Source organism: Zootoca vivipara, chromosome 6 (genome assembly GCF_963506605.1).
Source record: "Zootoca vivipara chromosome 6, rZooViv1.1, whole genome shotgun sequence".
Classification (NCBI taxonomy): domain Eukaryota; kingdom Metazoa; phylum Chordata; class Lepidosauria; order Squamata; family Lacertidae; genus Zootoca; species Zootoca vivipara.
This window is the reverse complement of record NC_083281.1, coordinates 32686333-32706002: the sequence shown is the minus strand read 5'-3', so window position 1 is coordinate 32706002 and position 19670 is coordinate 32686333. Positions and strand designations below refer to the sequence as shown.

The 19670-nt window shown below is 49.1% G+C and overlaps 1 protein-coding gene across 1 annotated transcript in view; it reads left to right on the top strand.

Annotated features, from left to right (window-relative positions):
* Positions 1 to 10490: 10490 nt before the first annotated feature.
* Positions 10491 to 19670, top strand: part of EPB41 (erythrocyte membrane protein band 4.1) — a 138471-nt gene continuing 129291 nt past the window's right edge. Inside the window, exons 1-2 of the mRNA XM_060275742.1 lie at positions 10491 to 10654; positions 10895 to 11019. The gene's annotated coding sequence lies outside the window, so the exon portion shown is untranslated. The remainder of the gene's footprint in view (positions 10655 to 10894; positions 11020 to 19670) is intronic.

The following is a 19670-nucleotide window of genomic DNA, read 5'->3' as shown; positions in this document are numbered from 1 at the left end:
ACGAACATGAGTTTGACCAAACTGCGGGAGGCAGTGCAAGACAGGAGTGCCTGGCGTGCTATGGTCCATGGGGTCACGAAGAGTCGGACACGACTAAATGACTAAACAACAACAACAAAGTGCTGAAGGGTGTTTTCTTAATTTGGAGTCCCACCAAAATAGTCTTATACATGGGGGCATCTTATAGAAATACAGTGTGTGTGTGTGTTTGTGTGTGTGTGTGTGTGTGTGTGTTTAAAGGGGTGGGGGCTGTCAGTGGCAGCCCTTTCTGGGGTGTTGAGACCTGGCAATTGCTTGAGGGTGCTGCATGCTGGCACCAGGCTTGGCTCCTAATGCACATTTTTGCAAACTTCTCTCTCTCTCTCTCTCTCTCTCTCTCTCTCTCTCTCTCTCTCTCTCTCTCTCTCTCTCTTTTAAAAGGGACATTCTCCCTCCCAAACATGCCCCAGAGCAAAAATGGAGATTGTGATCTCCCAGGGACAGGTACTGGAAACCAAGGACTGCATCTATAAAATAGGAGGCGGTTGGAATATGTGGCCCGGCTGTCACTTCTGTTCCATCCCAATGATAACGAAGGCAGTAGACATTAGGCGGCCAGCTCCCTTCCAGAAGCCAAAGCCCTTGATGCTGAGCTACAAATAGCTGCAGAACAGATGTGCAAAGCAGCAGCCAGTTAGTGTGGCCTGAATGTAAGAGGGGCTTTGCGGAGGCTTAACAGCTTATGGAAGCCGGTCCTCGCCACAATATTCCACGGGGGGCTCATCTCCCTGACTGCCCTTCACAGGGTGGTATATTCAGGGCTTCCATTCAGTCTTCTGGGTGAATCTCTGACAAGAGGGACTGGCTTGCAGGGTAAAAGAATGGATGGATCCAGACCACGTACAGTAGCTTATCAAGGAATAATAATTCCTGGCAATAGGAAACACAGGAGCTTGCAGTTTAAGCTCAAGTCTGCTAGAGGTCTCAGTTGATCCTTATAGGATAAAGGTGCCTTCAGATTCCAGACAGTCAGTGTTTTGCAAGGGGTAGGGTGAGATTCAATTTTAGGCTTATTCCTAAAGCACTCTGCTGCCCTAGCCTAGCAAATCTAAGGTGTTCGCCAATGATAGCCCTACTCAGAGAAGACCCCTCAAGGTAATGGCCAGGACTAGTTTAGGTTCCTTAATTTGATGTGTCTACTCTGAGTAGGGGTTAATTACCGTAGCTATAGCTCCTACTTTAGCAACAACAATCCAAAAATGGGCCACTTGCAGTTTGGAAAGTGATGGGGAGAAATGAAAAGTCTGGGGTGAATGAACGACTAGGAGGAAAATACGTAAACACCCTGCAAGCAAATCAGGATGAACAATGAATGCCGATTGTTGTATAACCGCCCTGTAAATAAACAATAGTCCAACTACAGCATAAGCTTTGTGCAAGCAAATGAGGATGAATGAGGGATGACTGGGTCATTGGGCAGAACCCTAAACTGCACCAGCTGTGCTGCTATTAATGAAGGGAAGGGAAGAGATGATTTTTGTCTTCATTTCCCTCTTTCTTTCCACCTTCATTAGAGGCATTAGCCACTAGATGGCAGTGTGCACCTCACTAACTAAAAGGCCTGTCAAGAAGAGGAGTTCAGCATTATCTGCAGGGCCCAGAAATGAATAGAGTCTGGGAGCACCCTAAGTCTGGGGAGGAAGAAAACTAAGCTGAGCCTCGAATAGGGGTCTGAGTCTGTGATGGCAGTGCTAGAAGAAATTCAGGGTTCCAACCACAGGCTGTTTTGACAGTTGTTGTTTTGCAACATACACATTTACAAACGAGTCTTGAGTTCCTGAAAGACCAAACCTAATATACAACCAGTTAAAATTAAATGCCGTTAGTGCAATAGGCAGTGGGTTGTTTTTTTTAAAAAAATCAAACATATATTACTATCCTAGAGCAACGTAAAACCAGTAAAAGCTAAAGTCTAAAAAAAAATCTTTTAAAAATCAATTTAATGCACAGCCTGAGAAAAATAGTAGACAAAAATAAATCACACTACACTGATCTATATTTTAGCTGCTAAGCTTCTGAAACATTGATTGCAATCTGCCTTAAAATATGTACTGCTTGTTCTTTCTTATATTCAGCCCCATTGAATGCATTCATAGGCAATTTCCCTTTCCCTTTTTGTACATAGATTTGTTTGCTGAATGTGTAAAAAAAATGGGTCACATATATTGTGGGGATCTATGGCTTTAAACAATAGTTTTACTCATTCCCAGGGAAGCGTACAATGGGATCACTGCCATATGAGATCTTCTTTCGCAGATTCATTGTAGAATTCCTCTCTAAGCATCACCTGAACTTTGCCCTTTAAGAAGACTTTGCAAAACATAACTGGCTACTTACAACTACAGGACTGCAAGAGCTACAATAAGTAACATTACTGGAGACACCTTTCTGGACCTTTCCCTCTGCCCTATTGCGAAGCAGCTGTTTCCTGTCCTCCATCATCTCTGGCATGTGCATCCATTTGCCTTGCTTGGGGAGTAGCTAATTATCCCAGGAAGGATCTGACTGCTCAACGGTGGTGGCCCAGCTTGGATAGAGAGCCCAGCTCATCACCCAGGACGTGCTCACGGTCCCTGCAAGCTGAGACCAGGACCATATCGCCTGATCCCAGGCCGCCACTGTCCCGTGTGTGTCTGGCTGATGGGGCCCATCCTGGGCGTGCCGGCTTGGCCCCAGCTGCTTCTAGAGGGATAAGGGAGCCAGGGGGAGATTCTTGGTACTTGCCATCAGGCGAGTTCATCCTCAGAATGCTCCCTTGCCTAGCAAGTAAAGCTCCTTATCAGCCAGGCCCAGCTGCTGCTAATGGAGGAAGAGGATCCTGCAGTTCTGGGGCAACCTGGCTGCCACTTTTTGCAGCTGAAAAGAGGCGAGGTGCTGGTTCCTCTGCTTTGCCAGGATATGTTCAAAGGATGGAGCTCTTGGCTACGCTTCGGCATCTTCTAGGCTTTGCTGGGCTGGAAAACAAAGGGAGCGTCCCCAGGTCATAGGAAAGGGCCTTTTCACCATTGCATAGGAAGGATACAATGGGACTACAGCACAGAACTAAAATAACTAAGGCAGTGTACACATAATACCCGTAAAGCACATTCTAAGAACATTCTTTCCCTTGAATAATTATGGGATCTGTAGTTTGTGAAGGGTTGCTGGTGGGAATTGTAAGTCTGCAATGGGTAAACTACAGGGCTACAGGGCCCAGAGGGGGAGAATGTGCTTTAAAGGTAGAGTTTGCACATATTGCTGTACGAAAGGAAAGAAATTGAAATGACCTCTAAGTCAATATTGACCATAGGGTTTGATAGGACTATGCGGGGTGGGGGTGGGGGGTTAAATAAAAATGGGTGGGCACAAAACACCCTGGGGTGGAAAATACATTTATGAAGTATAGCACACAAAAAATGGATTAGGAACTCGGAATTAAAGGGCAGAGGCATGTACAGAGTGCACCTTCCTTGCCAAGGAGGAACATCTGGGCAAATGCACACTATGCATCTGAAGCACATGGCTTCCTCCAAAGAATCCTGGGATCTGTAGTTTGGTAAGGGTGCTGGGAATCGCAGCTCTGTGGGGGAAACTATGATTCCCATGATTTTTTTTTTGAGGAAAGGAATGTGCTTTAAATGTGCATTGAATGTGTATTAAATGTCTAGTGTGGATCTGCCCTCTGCATTTAATAGATGATTCCACAATACAACAGTATTTTTGAACCATGCTGCTTTATTGCTAAAAAAAATTCTGCAGGTATCACGTTTTTTCTTCCTTTTTAAAGATTTTATTATTCCTGGATTGATGATTAATAAATATTGAATATAGATTGATATTTCTTGACTTCATTGCATCTGCATTCCTAAAAATTTCAGTCGGAGAGGGCAATCAATGACAACTTCCTAAGCTTATCAAAGGGTCATTGAACCCAGAGGTTTGGGAAACCATGTTCTAAATTACCCTTTAGGCAGACCTGAACCAATGCATGCCAATGATTCAAAATCAGGCGCTGCTGCTGTAGAAGACAAAAAGATTGCAATTGCCAAAGAACGGAAATCCAGTTCAAGGCTGCTATCCTAAACACCATTAGGTAGGAAATAGGCCTCACTGAATACAGAACGGCTAAGTGAACCCTCCTAGAATACCCTACACGATCATTTAAAAAGTGAATTTAAACAAACTATATCCTCTGCAGAGACATCACCTTGCCGACAAAGGTCCGTATAGTTAAAGCTATGGTTTTCCCAGTAGTGATGTATGGAAGTGAGAGCTGGACCATAAAGAAGGCTGATCGCCGAAGAATTGATGCTTTTGAATTATGGTGCTGGAGGAGACTCTTGAGAGTCCCATGGACTGCTAGAAGATCAAACCTATCCATTCTTAAGGAAATCAGCCCTGAGTGCTCCCTGGAAGGACAGATCGTGAAGCTGAGGCTCCAATACTTTTGCCACCTCATGAGAAGAGAAGACTCCCTGGAAAAGACCCTGATGTTGGGAAAGATGGAGGGCACTAGGAGAAGGGGACGGCAGAGGACGAGATGGTTGGACAGTGTTCTCGAAGCTACGAACATGAGTCTGACCAAACTGCGGGAGGCAGTGGAAGACAGGAGTGCCTGGCGTGCTATGGTCCATGGGGTCACGTAGAGTCGCACACGACTAAACGACTAAACAACAACATATCCTCTGCATGCCCAATATTAAACAGAATGTGTCTTCAACTGATCCGTACTTTGAGTAGCAAATGCAGAGCATGCCTCCTCTTTAAATTATGTCAGAGCAATCCTATATATGTCTTCTCAGAAACAACACCCACTGGGCTCATTGGAGCTTACTCCCAGGTAAGTGGGCATAAGATAGAGCCAATGCTTCCCCCCCTGGGTGTACGCAGGGGTACGCATACCCTAAACTTTTTGTGAATCTAAGTTTGGCCTCATTGAGGGGCAGTATTTCAATTTGAGTAGGAAAATGAGAGTACCCCTAAATATTTTTTTAAAAGAAAAAAAAAGCACTGCATGGACCCGCAACACCAAAAGCAACAGCTGTGTGCATCGTCCACCGGAGCCATGAGAGACCACTAATGGTGACAGGCCACAAAATCTTTGTGAGTGAGCAGGGATATAAAGGATCAGGCAGGCGCTGGAATATCCTGGACCCACATTGTTAAGGGCATTGCAAATTAATACTTGAACCTGGCCCAGTAGTTTATGGGCAGCCAGCACAAGCTTTTGAGCACCCGAGTTATGCGCTGGCTCTGTATCTCGGCTCGGTAGCTAACTGGCAGCCAATGCAATGTTCTTTGGTCCCCAGCCACATGGTCTCTTGCAGTTGCATTCTGCACCAGCTGCAGCTTCTGAACCGTTCTCGAGAGCAGCCCCACATAAAAGCGCACTGCAACAGTCCCAACCGACAAAATCCCGTGCTATATTTTTTTCTATAGTTACTGGGGAGGGAAACCTCAAAAGAACTATAATCCTAGCAACTCGCACTGACAAAATCTTAGCAAGGTTATCTTCAAAAGGCATAAATAGAAACCAGAATGTACCACGGCCAGGCCAGCTATTGAGAAATCAGGAAATGTCTGCAGTAAATAGGGACAGTTACAGTGCGCCGCGTTCCTATAGCAAACCTGCACATGCCCTTTTCAATCTCTCCCAAGCATTCTGATGTCCTGGTCTTTGACTACTTTCTCTTTACTGCTCTGTCTATTTTAAGATCTACACGCTAACAGCTAAGGACAGCATTCCAGGTGAGGGCAACCCACTGCTTTATTTAAACAGGGTAGCCTTATTTAGAATCCTAATCTTTGTCAGCTAATAAGTAAGAGACCTTCCAAGAGGTGTGGGTACGTGTGTTGAACTCGGTTTGTGTCTTAGCCAAATGCCACCAATTCCTAGCATGGAGGATTCTGTGCTTCCAGCCCCCCAGAAACACTTCCGTAGCTCAGACTGTCCCTAACGCTCACCACTCCCAAGGAACTCACCGTGTGTATGTACGACGCACACTCACACATTAACAAAAGCAGTGTTTCTTTGAAAGATCTGAAATCCCAGTTAGGAGGCTGTCATGGGAGATCCCACACCCACAGCATACATTTAAAAGCACATGGCTCCCTGCAAAGAATCCTGGGAACTGTAGTTTGTTAAGGTTGCGGGGGATTGAAACTGTCAGGGTAAAACTACCGTAGTTCCCAGGTTTCTGTGGGTGGGTGGGTGGAGTGCGGGAGCTGTGTGCTTTAAATGTACCATGTGGGTGGAGAGCCGTAGCAAAAAGCACCCTAGACTTGGTGAATTTACCTGGCAGAGACAGCCAGGCAAAAAAGGAGCTACAATTCTTGGAGTGCTTTAACGGTCAGTCCCTCTTTACAGGGAATTCTGGGAACTGTAGCTCTGTAAGGGGAATTGGGGGTCTCTTCACAACGCTTAGCACCCTTAAACTACACTTCCCAGGAGCCTGTAAGGGGAGGGGAAGCCACGACTGTCTAAAGTGGTACGATTCTGCTTTAAATATGCAGTGTAGATGGGGGCCTTTGGCAGGTTTGCCTTTGAATGAGGACTGATTCAAATGTCTCTCTCCCCTTCCCTGCATCCTTCGCTCTGCCACTGAGCTTTGGTGCTATGAGCAGAGCTTTCAGACAATTGGGGGAACAACCCTCGCTCTGAACTTGCCTGGTACAATATAACCCCGCAGTTCATTGGCCACCAGGAAGTTTCTGCTGCTTCAGCTCAGACTGGTTAGTGTCCTGTTGTGCTGACCTGTTGATCAGCAGCTTGGGGGCCACGTGGCGTTTGCGTGCAATCTCTCTCTCTCTGCTGCTGCTGCTGCTCTTCTGTTTGTTTGAGCTGAGTTTGTTTTTTTGAGTAAGCCTCCTTCTTTGCCCCGTCAGCAGAAACCCCTCGCTGGAGCGCAATGACTCAGCCAGTTGGAAAATGCATGGGCCAAGCTGAGAAGTCTGGGGGCTGCCCCAGCAAGCACAACAGTGCCTGGCTTTGCTTTTGCTGTGTACGAGTCCAATGTTCCTGGCGCTGCTTAAAGAGAATAAACCCCGGAAAGTGGAGGTGATACTGGCACCCAAGTGTCCTGCATAAATGGAGGGGATCCATAGAACATCTGCTTTGCATGTAGAAGGTGCCAGGTTTGATCTCTGGTATCTCCCGGCAGGGCTGAGAAAGGTTTTGGGAAGCTTCTGCCAGCCGATGCAGTCAATAGCAAACTAGGTGGGCCCATGGTCTGCGACAGCTTCCTAAGTTCCTGTTTAAATCGACTTTTCTTTCGGAGTCACGAGGGCTGAAACTTTATAGGTAGAGAAGGCCCATGCAGCTGAGAGGCAGAGCACATGCTTTGAATGCAGAAGGCTGCAAGTTCAATCTCTGGCACTGCCAGTTGAAATGACCAGGTAGCCACTAGTAGGAAACCTGAAGCATGGTTTGACTATGGAGAGGTGGCATACAAATGCAGATGAGAATAGCTCAGTGGCAAAGTACTTGCTTTGTACCCAGAAGGTCCTTGGCTCATTCCCCAGGATTTCCATCGAAAGGAATCAAACACCAGGTGAAGGGAGGGAGAAAGAGGCCTGCTGAAGTTCTTACTGGTACATAGGTTCTTGCTGTAACGGAGCTGGGAAACTCCCTGCCTCCAGGAAGCCACCTGAAAGAATAATGGATTTCATCATACACTTTACCATGATCTCCAAGAAGCCATGTGGATCCTGCAGAACAAGTACAACACACCGTGTGAAGCAATGGCTTCCTTTGGTCCAATTAATCCCCAAGCAGCTGGATGTGAGTTTTGGGATTGCCCAAGGTTTCTCTTTGGCCACTGGTGTTCTATGCAAAAGTGTTCAGAAGTTTTGAAGTGCATTAAAAAAGTCTGCATTAGCTTTTTTATGTAGCACTTCTATCTATCTATCTATCTATCTATCTATCTATCTATCTATCTATCTATCTATCTATCTATGGATCGTAGTCATCCAACTCAGAGTAGACCCATTAGATTAATGCAGTGTTTCTCAACCAGTGTGCCTCCAGATGTTTTGGGACTACAACTCCCATCATTCCTGACCACTGGTCTTGCTAGCTAGGGATGATGGGAGTTGTAGTCCCAAAACATCTGGAGGCACACTGGTTGAGAAACACTGGATTAATGAACCTGTTGCGGTAGTTCCGTCCATTAATTTCAGTGGGCCTGCTTAGAGTAGGACAAACAATGGGTCTCCCCCTATATATTTTGGAAAGTTGTTTGTCTGATATGCATTGGACACCTGTGAAGATCTCATAACCAAATTCTACATGATGGTTCCTGAAATCAAGGGAGAGGGTTTTGCTTGTCTCTGCTTGGATACATCTGGATGCCATTTTGAATCAAGATGGTGGGCCGAACCTTTAAAAATGGCACCGATTTTAAACACTGGCTTCAAAACCTCACTTTTTTCCCCTTAGCATTCCTGAGCAATACCAAATATAAGGCTGGTTGTAAGCACTTACCTGTGTTCACGCACGGGCGCGCACACACACAAAATATATACACAATTCAGCATCCAATAATAAAAAGCGCAGTAAGAAAAATCAAAGTACAGTCATACCTCGGTTTAAGTACGCTTTGGTTTGAGTACTTTCAGTTTAAGTACTCCGCAGACCCACCTGGAACGGATTAATTCACTTTCCATTACTTTCAATGGGAAGGTTCGCTTCAGGTTAAGTACGGACTTCCAGAACCAATTACTTTCAATGGGAAAGTTCACTTCAGGTTAAGTACACTTCAGGTTAAGTACGGACTTCCAGAACCAATTACTTTCAATGGGAAAGTTCGCTTCAGGTTAAGTACACTTCAGGTTAAGTACAGACTCCCAGAACCAATTGTGTACTTAAACCGGGGTACCACTGTAATGTCAAATAAAAAGCAGGGGTGGCAGAAACTCCCTATACCTACCGTATGATCTATTTAACAAGACTTATAGACCGCTTAATAAAAAAACCATCTAAGCAGTTTACATAGAAGCCCATACTACTACTCATCAGGAGGCAGGAAAAGAGAAGGAAACTGCCAGATGTCATCCACCAGGGAGGGCAACCTGGGAACGGTATTGAGCCACATGGCATAGGAAAGGCTTGCCTCCCTTGTGGACTGATCAAAATCCGGCTGGTTCAGAGGTTGAAGGGCAATATCAAAGAACACCATGGATGTGAACGGGACATGGGCATAGTCAAGGGAAGCAGGGGGGCAGCTGCCCCCTTAAGTAAATCAATAAAACCAATTAACTGAAGTTCTGCCCACCCTAACATGAAGCCTGCTGCCTCCCAACATAAATCCTGGCTATGCCCAAGGGGCAGGAAATGGATAATCCTGGCATCATAGGGCCACAATGTTATTTCTGTTCATGATGTCCAACCTGAACATTATTTTGATTGTGAGAGTCTTTTGCAAGCCACTTAGCCTCTCGGGGCTACGAAGTGGGCTTTAATACCGGTAAGTCCAAGTAAACTAAATAAGATAAATAGCATCAACTTAAATAATGAAAATAATTGTTTGCCGAGAACACGTTAAGCAGCATAAGAGTTAATATTGGGATTTTAATGGCCTGAATTGCTTAAACAAAGGCATTTCCTCAATTACTTTTCAATTTCTTTATAAAAGAAAGCTATCAAATCACAAAGTAAAGATCAGTCTACTACAAAGACTCTCCCCTCTTGATTTGTTCCCAGGAAGCTTTCTCCCAACCAACTATTGTACTACACAGAAAACTGGCAATTCTGAAGGTAGGAACTATTAAGGCCCCAATCCTACAAGTACCTTTGCAGGAGTAAATCCCATTGAACTCAGTGGCACTTCAGAGTACAGATGCATAGGATTGCAATGTTAAAATCAACATCATAAGCCCCGAAAAATGTGTGTATCTGGCAAATGATGAGTCTTGTGATACAGAAATCCTGTTTGCAGGGGAATTGGGGGGGGGGGGTTAACTTAGAAACTTTATATATTTCAGTAGCTGGCTTGAGACTTTCTCTTTCTTTCTTTTAAAAAAGCAGATGTAATCCATAAATGAGAGTTTGAATTTCAGTAATGGAACTTATTTTAGTAGCAGAATTCTATTAGAAATTGCAAATGCTTCTGGGCTGGCTTCATGAGGTCATGACAGTGCCCGAGCAAATACTTTCTGTGACATCACGGCCCTTTCAGCCAACCAGAAGGTTTTCCTCAAATTCAGCGGTAGCAGCTGGAAAAGAACTGCCTGTTCCCGGCTTGGCACTTTTTGCATGCAATAATCCTATTATTATTTTTTGGGGTGTGTGAGAGAGAAGCTGTTTCTTGGACCTCTTTGCTTCAGGCGTCGCGCGGCTTCACCTGCCAGCGGCCGCCTCCATCCATTGGAGCTGCTAAGGTCCGGGAACGCTGCGCCCCGGAGGGAAATGATCGGCGCGACAGCCAGCCAGTGACCACCGCGAACGGTGGACGGAGGGCGTGGCCCATCGCTGGAGTGACGTCAGAAGAGGCAGGTCCCCAGCGGTGCAGGTGGAAAGGGCTCCCGAGAGCGGCTGGCGGAGGCAGAGCGGCTGCTTCTTAAAGGGCGAGGAGTCCTTTAACTCGCCCCTGACTCGCTGGGCTGCTCCGGGCCTGCTTTGCAAAAGTGACCGGCTCAGGTAAGGCCAAATCCGGTTAAGGGCGGATGGTAGAGACAGAGAGAGCGAGAGAGAGAGCTGATGGGGCTGGGGTAGAAAGCCATTGCTAAAACGAAGGAGCTTCGTCTTTGGGGTATGATATCCAGGTCTTTGGGGTGGAGCGGAGGAAGAGGAAGAAGGCTCGAAGAAGCCAGTGGATTATAACTTGCAAACCAGAAGGAAGAGGAAAGGGACAGACTCTCTCTCTCTCTCTCTCTGCAGAGTCTGCAGATAAAACGACCACTTTGGAGAGTTGGTGGATTCTGTGATCTAACTGGGCCAGCGCTCTCCCATTCTTGCCTCCGCTACTTTTCTCTTTTGCTTGAACAAGACTGCCGATTTAGGGGGTGAGTTGTGTTATGGGGTTGGGGGAGAGGGGGAAGGGGTGAAAACACCGCCCCCTCCCCCGGGTTGCTGCCTGTTGTTATTATTATTATTATTATTATTCCGCTTTGGGATTCCTTCGGATGAAAAGCGGCACAGAAGTAGAATCTCATCAGATCAGATCAGATCTGGGCGCTCTCCTTTTTCCAAAGCTGTCGAGATTCTCCCGGCGCCTGGAATGACTTTGCACATCTCGGCGGCGTTGCGGTGACGTTTCCGTGTTGCCATTACTCAGCAAACGGAGACGCCGAGGCGACCACGCCGCTGGAGAAAACTTCTCGGCAATAATAGCGGCTCTCCCGCCGGCTCCTTCCTTCTCCGCCTTGCCCCGCCACCTCAAATTCTCTGCACATGCCAAGTCATCTAAAGGAGAGACTTCCTGCTTTCCCAAACTTTTGCAGGCGGGAGGGGGACGGCGACACCTGTTTGTGTCCAGAAAGCGATCTCTGCAATGTGCGTCGCCGATCTAGCAAGCCCTGCCCCTCCCCGTGCCCTTAATTTATTTTTTAAAGGTAGAGCTGTCGTGCCTTTGCCTTTTTGTGTGCGTGTGTGTTTTGGGGATGGGGAGAAGCCCTGTAACGCTGCAGTGCCGGCAGCTGAGAGGCAGGCGCTTTGCTGGAGGATTTTCCTGGCTTGGCAGTGAAAGATCAGCAGATTCCGGGCATAGAAAGAAGGCTGTGCCAGGGAAGCACTGCGGAATCTCGTCTCTCTCTCTCTGTCTTGCTGGAGAACATCCCTGCTGTGGCTTGCACATGCCGGAGCCAACAGAGCCCCACACAACCAGGGCGGAGGGCAAAGCGCCAGCAGACAAAACAACAGGGGGAAAGTTTTGCTTGCCTTGAGCAGCACACTGGTTAGTTTTGACTAGCTTTCCTGATCACGTGCAGCGCCGCCGCTGCAGACCCAAGGTTAATGCCAGTCGGAACAGTGGGAGAAGAAGTTGGAGGGCAGAAGATTTGTGGGTAAGACTGAGCCTAGGAAGAGCCCCGCTGGGGTCAGGCCAATGACCCATCTAGTCCTTCTGTCACAGTGGGCAAGGTGGATGCCTTTGGGAAACTTACAAGCAGGGTCTGAGCACAAGAGCACTCTCCTCTTCTGTGGTTTCCATCAACTGGCATTGGAAAGTATCGCTGCCTCCCAACTGTGGAGGCAGAGCGTAGCCCCCATGGCTAGTAGCCATCAGTAGCCCTTTCCTCCATGAATTTGTCCCATCTTTTAAAGCCATCCAGGTTGGTGGTAATTCCTGTCTCCTGTGGCAGCGAGTTCCATAGTTTAACTATGCGTGTGTGAAGAAGTGCTTCCTTTTTTATCTGTCGTGAATCTTCCAGCATCCCGCTTCATTGGATGTCCATGAGTTCTAGTGGTTTGGGAGAGGGACAAAACTTCTCTCTACTGACTTTCTCCATCCACAGACTGTGGCGGGAGGGAGCCTGGCTCCCCCCCCCCTTTACAGTGGTACCTCGGGTTACAGAGGCTTCAGGTAACAGACTCCACTAACCCAGAAATAGTACCTCAGGTTAAGAACTTTGCTTCAGGATGAGAACACAAATTGTGCGGCGGCAGTGGGAGGCCCCATTAGCTAAAGTGGTACCTCAGGTTAAGAACAGTTTCAGGCTAAGAACGGACCTCCAGAACAAATTAAGTTCTTAACCTGAGATACCACTGTACTTTAAAAATTGGCTGGGCAGCAGGAAGGTGGACTAAGAGGCTGCATCAGGCTTCAGTCCTAAGCCTGGTTATCTGAGAGTAAGGGTGGGTGAATCTACCAATTTTGGTTTCTTTCAGTTTCTTATATAAAGAGTTAATTCCTCACATTTCCACATCACTTTGTGATTTTTTTAAATATATAAAAAACCATCCTCATGAAAATTCATTAGCTTTTTTCAGTGCAAATTCAGTGAAACAGTAGGCAGAGCCAAAGACGGGTGGAGGTAACTAATTCTGGTTTGGGCCCCTGAATTCTTTCTACAAGGGCAATGCTGAGCCAGGGCCACCCCCTAGACTGGTTGTAAGCAAGAAGACAGGCAGGCTGAAGGTAGACTGCTTTGCCCTGATGGACCTGCCTCCACCAGTCTGGCAAGGCAAGACCCATCCCAACAGCCTCAATGATGGGCTGGAGAAGAGAGCTTGTTTCACCAAAGCCATTGTTGACACACCCCTCCTGAAATCCCTTCGCTGGTTTCCTTTCCCCTCCTGATTCTTGTACAGACTTCTCCTTCATACCTTCAATGGTTTTACCCTTCTTACATCCTGACAAATTCTTCCCTGCTCTCCTTGCTCATCCTGTTCTAGAACCCCTAGCCTGCCAAAGGTTGCCTTCTCCTTGAAGCAACCTTACATTTTTATTATTATTATCACCAACACAGCCGTCTCAAGGCTATGTACAATGAAAACGGGGGTGGGGAGCTGCTACATTTAAAAACAAAACTAAAACAATGCAAAATATACCCTCTGGTCAAAGACCCTTTCATCCAGCTGGGAAAGCCTGTAGGAACAAAAGTGTATTCAGTTGTTTCTGGAAAGTGCAGAGAGTCAGAGCCTGTCGTATGTTGACAGGAATGCTATTCCACGGAACAGGGGCAGCCATATAGTTACTATGGAGCTGGCCAGGAGAAACATCCCTGTAGACTGCTGGGATCTACTGGTTGTATAAGGGATAAGGCAGTTTCTCTAGTAACCTGGTCCAGAGCTGTATAGAGCCTTGTATGTTGGTACCAACACCACCATGAACTTGGCCTGGTAGTAGATTTAAAGCCAGTGCAAATTCCACATGCAAGGTGTTGCATGCTGGCAATAATTTGCCCCTGACGAGCAACCTAGCCACCACGTTCTGTACTAGCCGCAGCCTGTGAACCAGCCTCAAGGGTAGCCCCACACAGAGCACATTGCAGTAATCCAACCATGAGGTTTTGCATGCTTTGCAATGCACACTTTACCTTGGCATACACATTTTTGTACGTATAACTTGGCTGGGGAACTGCACTGCAAATTTGGGGAGGTATGAATTTTGAAGGGCGGCTGTGTTTTGGTTTGCATTTTGTTTCAGAATGCAAATTTGGTAGGTTTGCCTTTTAACGAGGCAGCAAAATGTTTTTTGAATGTTGCCAGTGAGAAGGCTTTTAGGCTCCCTTTCAGGCAGCAGAATGTCTTGGCCTGGAACTGTTCCTGATGTGGAGGAGGTGCAAGGAACACCACCACAAATTGCTGTTCCTTCACATACTCTAGTTCACGGGTGTCAAACACAAGGCCCGGGGGCCTAATCCGGCCCGCCAGACCTCGTCATGTGGCCCGCGTAGCCGCCGCCGACAATATCCGCTGACAGTAGTTCTGGAGCCTGCAATTGGCCGAGGGTCAAAACCGGGGGCGGGGCTGCAGGCGGAGGCCGGGGCGCTGGAGCCGCGCTGATGGCCTTGGCCAGGGAATTTCAATTTCGAATGAGGCTGAGGGAGGCGGTGGCACAGCGGCCAGACGGGGAAGTGAGATGCAGGAGGAGGAGGAGGAAGCCCGCCGAGGAGGTAGGAAAGCCCTACAGGCGCCGCCGGCAAAGTTGGTGCCGGGACGGAGCAGCGCTGGATTTCTTTTTTTTGGCGGGCTTTGCTGTTGTCTCCGAGAGCGAGCGAGGCGGCACTGGGAGCCGCCGCCCGCCGCTTCCCTTCCTCTCCTCGGCTGCATCCGGGAGGTGGGCGAGCGAGCGGGCGAGAGGGACGCGGAGTGAGCCTGAGGGGGAAGTAGGCGAAGCGCAACAGCCGCTCTCTTGATGGAGCCGGGTTTCTCTTCCCTCTTCCCCCGTTTTCTCCTCATAGACACTCGGGAGGGTGCCTGGCTTTTGCTCTGCCCCCCACCCCCGAGCCGCCCTTTGGCTTCTCAGTTTCGGCGGAGCTGCTCCCCGGGGGGGGGGCGGCCGGGAGGGAGGCGACGACGACGGCACGGGTTCCTGCTCTTCCTGCTCTGCCGCCGCCTCCTCTCAGCCCCTTGTGATGTAGGGCTCCAGATGGAGTCGCCTTGCGGTTTGAGTAGGTGGGAGGGGAATTTTTTTGGGGGGGAGTTTTCAAGCCTCCTCTGCCTGCAGTCCCGGTAGGGAGAGGCGGCGGCGGCGAAGACGGTGGGGGGAAGAGCAGCTCTGAGGCGAAGATGCATGTCCGCTGGGGCTGCCGCCGCCTTCCTCCTCGGGAAATCCGCTGCCCTCCCTCAGCGCGAGGGGAAGGGACTCTGGCGCTGAGGAGGGAGGATGCAAAAGCAAAGCAGGGAGTTGGCGCTGCACCGCATGTTCCTGCTCCTCTCCAAAGCATGGGGTGGGTTGCAGTGTGTGGCATCCTGCCTAGCGGGGTTTGGGTGTGCGCAGGGCGGGAGAGGGAAGCCCTCTTTCCATCTGCAGGTTTTTAATCCCAGCAGTGGCTTTCTCCTTCCTGCCGAAGGTTTAGTTGTGCCCCCCCCCGGAAGCCGTCGATCCCCACCTTTTGTTCAAATTTCCCTCGTTTACATCCCCTCCCACACACGCGCCACGACGCAGGAATGTGATCCGCGTGGGGGCGGGAATGAGCTTACATTATTACAAAAAACAGTAATAATTGAATGCATTGACAATAATTTATGATAATAAAGAGTGGACACATAGTCCTACAGACACAACCGGCCCTTTGAGGGTGACCAAACTGCTGATGCGGCCCCCAATGAATTTGAGTTTGACACCCCTGCTCTAGTTGTTATCTCTGTGTTGCTATACTTGGTGTTCTGTAGGCTCTAGGAAGGAAGCCTGCCTAACTTTCCCAGACCTGTGAGGTGGATTTATTTGGAATGTGCCCTGGGAATTTTAATTTAAAGCAATCAAGCCCAAAGAACGTTCATTTGGAATACCCAGCTTGAGGTAACAAACATTACTGTTTATGTACTTATCCTGCACATTCCTCCCAACCTCCACCCCCTGCTTCCTCTAAGACAGGCATCCCCAAACTGCGGCCCTCCAGATGTTTTCGCCTACAACTCCCATGATCCCTAGTTAAGAGGACCAGTGGTCAGGGATTATGGGAATTGTAGTCCAAAACATCTGGAGGGCTGAAGTTTGGGGGTGCCTACTCTAAGACAAAAAAGTTGTGTCTCAAGAAAATACATATACTGTAATGTGAAGCTGTACCTTTTTGCCCTGCCGTTCCTTTGATCTTGTTTTTATTTGTTTGTTTTAAAAAATGCTTCCATCCCACTGTTTTGCTGGTTCTACCTTGTGCTCGTGGGGAGCCATACATGTTCCCGCTTTCAAACCTGCAAAAGTTTTGGGACAGCTTCATCTTCTGTAATTTCCTGCTGAAATCCCATAGCTTTTCAAACCACAAGTGTTCTGGGATCCCCCCCCCCGCTTTTGCTGGTTTAGAGCCACTCCAGACAGCAGTGATGTGGTAGCTTTGGGGAAGCATTGCAGAATAAATCCACCGCCAATGCACTGTTACCGTGTTTCCCACATTTTAAGACACCGTCTTATATTTATTTTACTCAAGAAAATAAGCCTATGGCTTATTTTCGGTGGGGTGTCTTATTTTTTTAATTAAGCAAACTACATTTTGACCTTTGGAGCTGGGCGCGCGTCATACTTTTTCACCGGCGAGCGTGGTCAGAGCCAGGAGCGCGCCAGGCGCTGCCCGCGCTCCTCCTGGGGCCGCCATGCTCAACTCCCATGCCCAGCCAACCCAGAGACCCTCCCCTCATTGCCGCCAATGCCGCGGGGCATTTCTTTTCATAGAATCATATTATTCTATGCCTCTTTTCAGGAGGAGGAGGCAGACGCCCGGAACCGGCTGCTGCAGCTGGGCCAGGCGGAGGTGAGGCCGCTGCTTGCCCCTGGGGGCTGCGGAGGCGGCTGGGCGGGGACAGCCGGAGCCCAGCCGGGTAGCAGCAGCAGCGGGAGGACGAGTACGGTGCTGCTGCTGGCCACGGCAGGAGGAAGCAGGCGCCCGAAAGCGGTGGCTGCTGCAGCCCCGACAGAGCGCGCAGCAGCGCCGCTCATCCCGAGGCAGCGGGACCCAGCAGCAGCGCCGTCTTCATCCTCCTGCTGCTGCTGTTGCTGCTGCTGCCTGGCCAGGTGGAGGTGAGCCGCTGCTTGCCTCGCCCCTGGGGGTCACAGAGGAGGCTGGGCGGGGACAGCCGGAGCCCAGCCAGGCAGTAGCAGCAGCGGAAGGACGAGGACGGCGCTGCTGCTGCGTCCCGCTGCCTCGGGAGGAGCGGCACTGCTGCGCGCTCTGTCGGGGCTGCAGTAGCCGCCGCCTTCGGGCGCCTGCTTCCTTGCCACGACCAGCAGCAGCACCGTCCTTGTCCTCCCGCTGCTGCTGCCCGGCTGGGTTCCGGTTGTCCCTGCCCAGCTGCCTCCGCAGCCCCCAGGGGCGAGCAGTGGGCTCGCCTCCGCCGGGCCGAGCTGCAGCAGCCGGTTCCTGGAATTTGCCTCCTCCTCCCGAAAAGAGGCAGACGTCCTCCTCCTCCTGCTGCGGCCAGCGTGCTGTGTCCCACTGGCTGGCTGCGTGCTCGTGGTCTCACTCCGCGCAGCGCGGAGGTATGGCTTATTTTCAGGGGGTGTCTTCTATTTAACAAATACTTAAAAAGCCTGCTACGGCTTACTTTATGACTACGCCTTAAAAAGGGAGAAACACGGTACTTGTTCAGTAACACATTGCGGAATACACTCGCAATGACACACAGTCCCATGTTCCATCCCGAGCATCTCCAGGTAGAACTTGGGAATGCCCTCCCATCTGAAATCCCGGGGAGCTGCTACCAGTCAGTGTTGACAACACTGATCTAAAGGGACCAACAAATGGTCAGACTCGGTATGTTCCATTTTGAATCCCAGCAATGATTTCTGAAATTTGCATCTAGATACTTGTAAATTGGCACGTGCAAATGTTATGCCAACTCTGGGCCTGCTTTGGGTCACAAGTTTTCTCTTTTACAGTGAGGCATAAGTGTCCACCCTAGGCGGTGCTGAATGTGAAAACATTTGCAACACCTTCTTCCCCGCCTGCTTTTTGTGTGCTGATCACAAAGCAGCTTTCTGCTGCTTCTAAAACCTGAAACGTGACCGGGCAGACTTAAATGTGGCTCTATGTGTATGTGTTTTTTTTTTTAATGCATTCTTTAAAAATGCTGCTTGTCCATATGTAGGTGGACCTGCTCTTTATTCCCCTGGCTGCCTTTCTCTTCTTCCTGTGCACCTATTTCACCTGTGTCTGAGCCAGAGAATGAAAGCAAATGTGCCTGCAGTGCCTGTTAACTCAAACCTCCAGAAATCACCTCCAGCATTGGAAGGTAGTATGCCTCTGAATACCCAGTTGCTGCAGATCCCAAGTGGCTGTTGCACTCAGGTCTTGTTGGTGATTCTTCCAGGTCCTGCCTCCTGACTTGTCCTCCAGTTCTGACTTGCTCTTCGGGAACAGAGTGCCTTACACCGTTGGTCCCCCTCGCCATGTAGTGCCTGGTGTCTGAACCAACACAATGGCTGCATATGGTAGTTGCTGAGAATCACAGCTGGGGAGAGTGCTGGTTCACTCAGGGTCCTGCAGGCAGGTTTCCCACAGGCAACTGGGTGACGACTGTGGGAACATGGTGCTGGAGTCGACGGACCATTGGTTCATTCCTTGCAGTGCTCCGAGAAGGCTGGCAAATATGGCTTGAAAAGGCATGTTACAAAAGGCTTTAGTCGGCCCATTAATTTATACCCCACCCCACCCCACGTGCCAGCGAACCGTGCTATAGCAGTATACCATATAGAATTTGCAGCAAGCAGATCCCGTTTTGCTTATTTCTAGCTAGGGTTTCCTAGGTGGCAAATTTCCAGCCCTGGTATCAAATGGCGAGGCCCCCGTGCATAGGGAGCCGAATGCCAGCGTAGACCCAAACAGACGCAAAAGGTGCCAGGAAGGAATAGGGAGATAAACTAGATTATTCTGGCGCTCCGGAGTCAGCCGTTCCTTTTCCAGACACCCGGGATCAGGTTGCTTGCGATTGTGAGCTCTTGATTTTAACTGTAAAAGTTGTGAGTAATTCAATATTCCAGGGATGGCCCACAAACTTTCCTTTCCTTGCAACAGAATAGGGATGCTATTGCATTCTGGGAAACTAGCATCAAAGGCTGGGGCTAGGGGTCAGCATGACTGGGCGCCTGCCAATGGTTCTGGTGTTTAGAAGGGCCGACTGCTGTCCTCATACTGGGGCTCCTTCTGGGTGTTGCTTCTGCCACTGGATTGGGGGGAAGGGCCTTTGTGGTCTCGCTGCAGGTTGCAAACCCCCCCCCCCCCCAGGTTTGTTAGGGCTGGATTGCCATGTTTCAGAAGAAGTGAAATAGCAGACATTTCTTTCCTAAAAGGGCCTCTGTGAAGGGCCATTTAATTCCAGAGGGGTGGTGTGTGAGACCAATTTAGTCCAGAGTCTAAAACTGCCTAAGGCAGCACTGAATATTCGTGCCACAAACAGAGAGTGAGTGTACTGAGAAAAGCAATGGCCTGGGGCAGTTGGGAATATAATTTTACAGAGACATATCTATGGAATCTTAAAGGTGTTAATATATTTACGGTGGTGAAAGCTTCCATGGACTCGATCCCACAGCACCAGATACATTAAGCGCACCCCCCTTTGG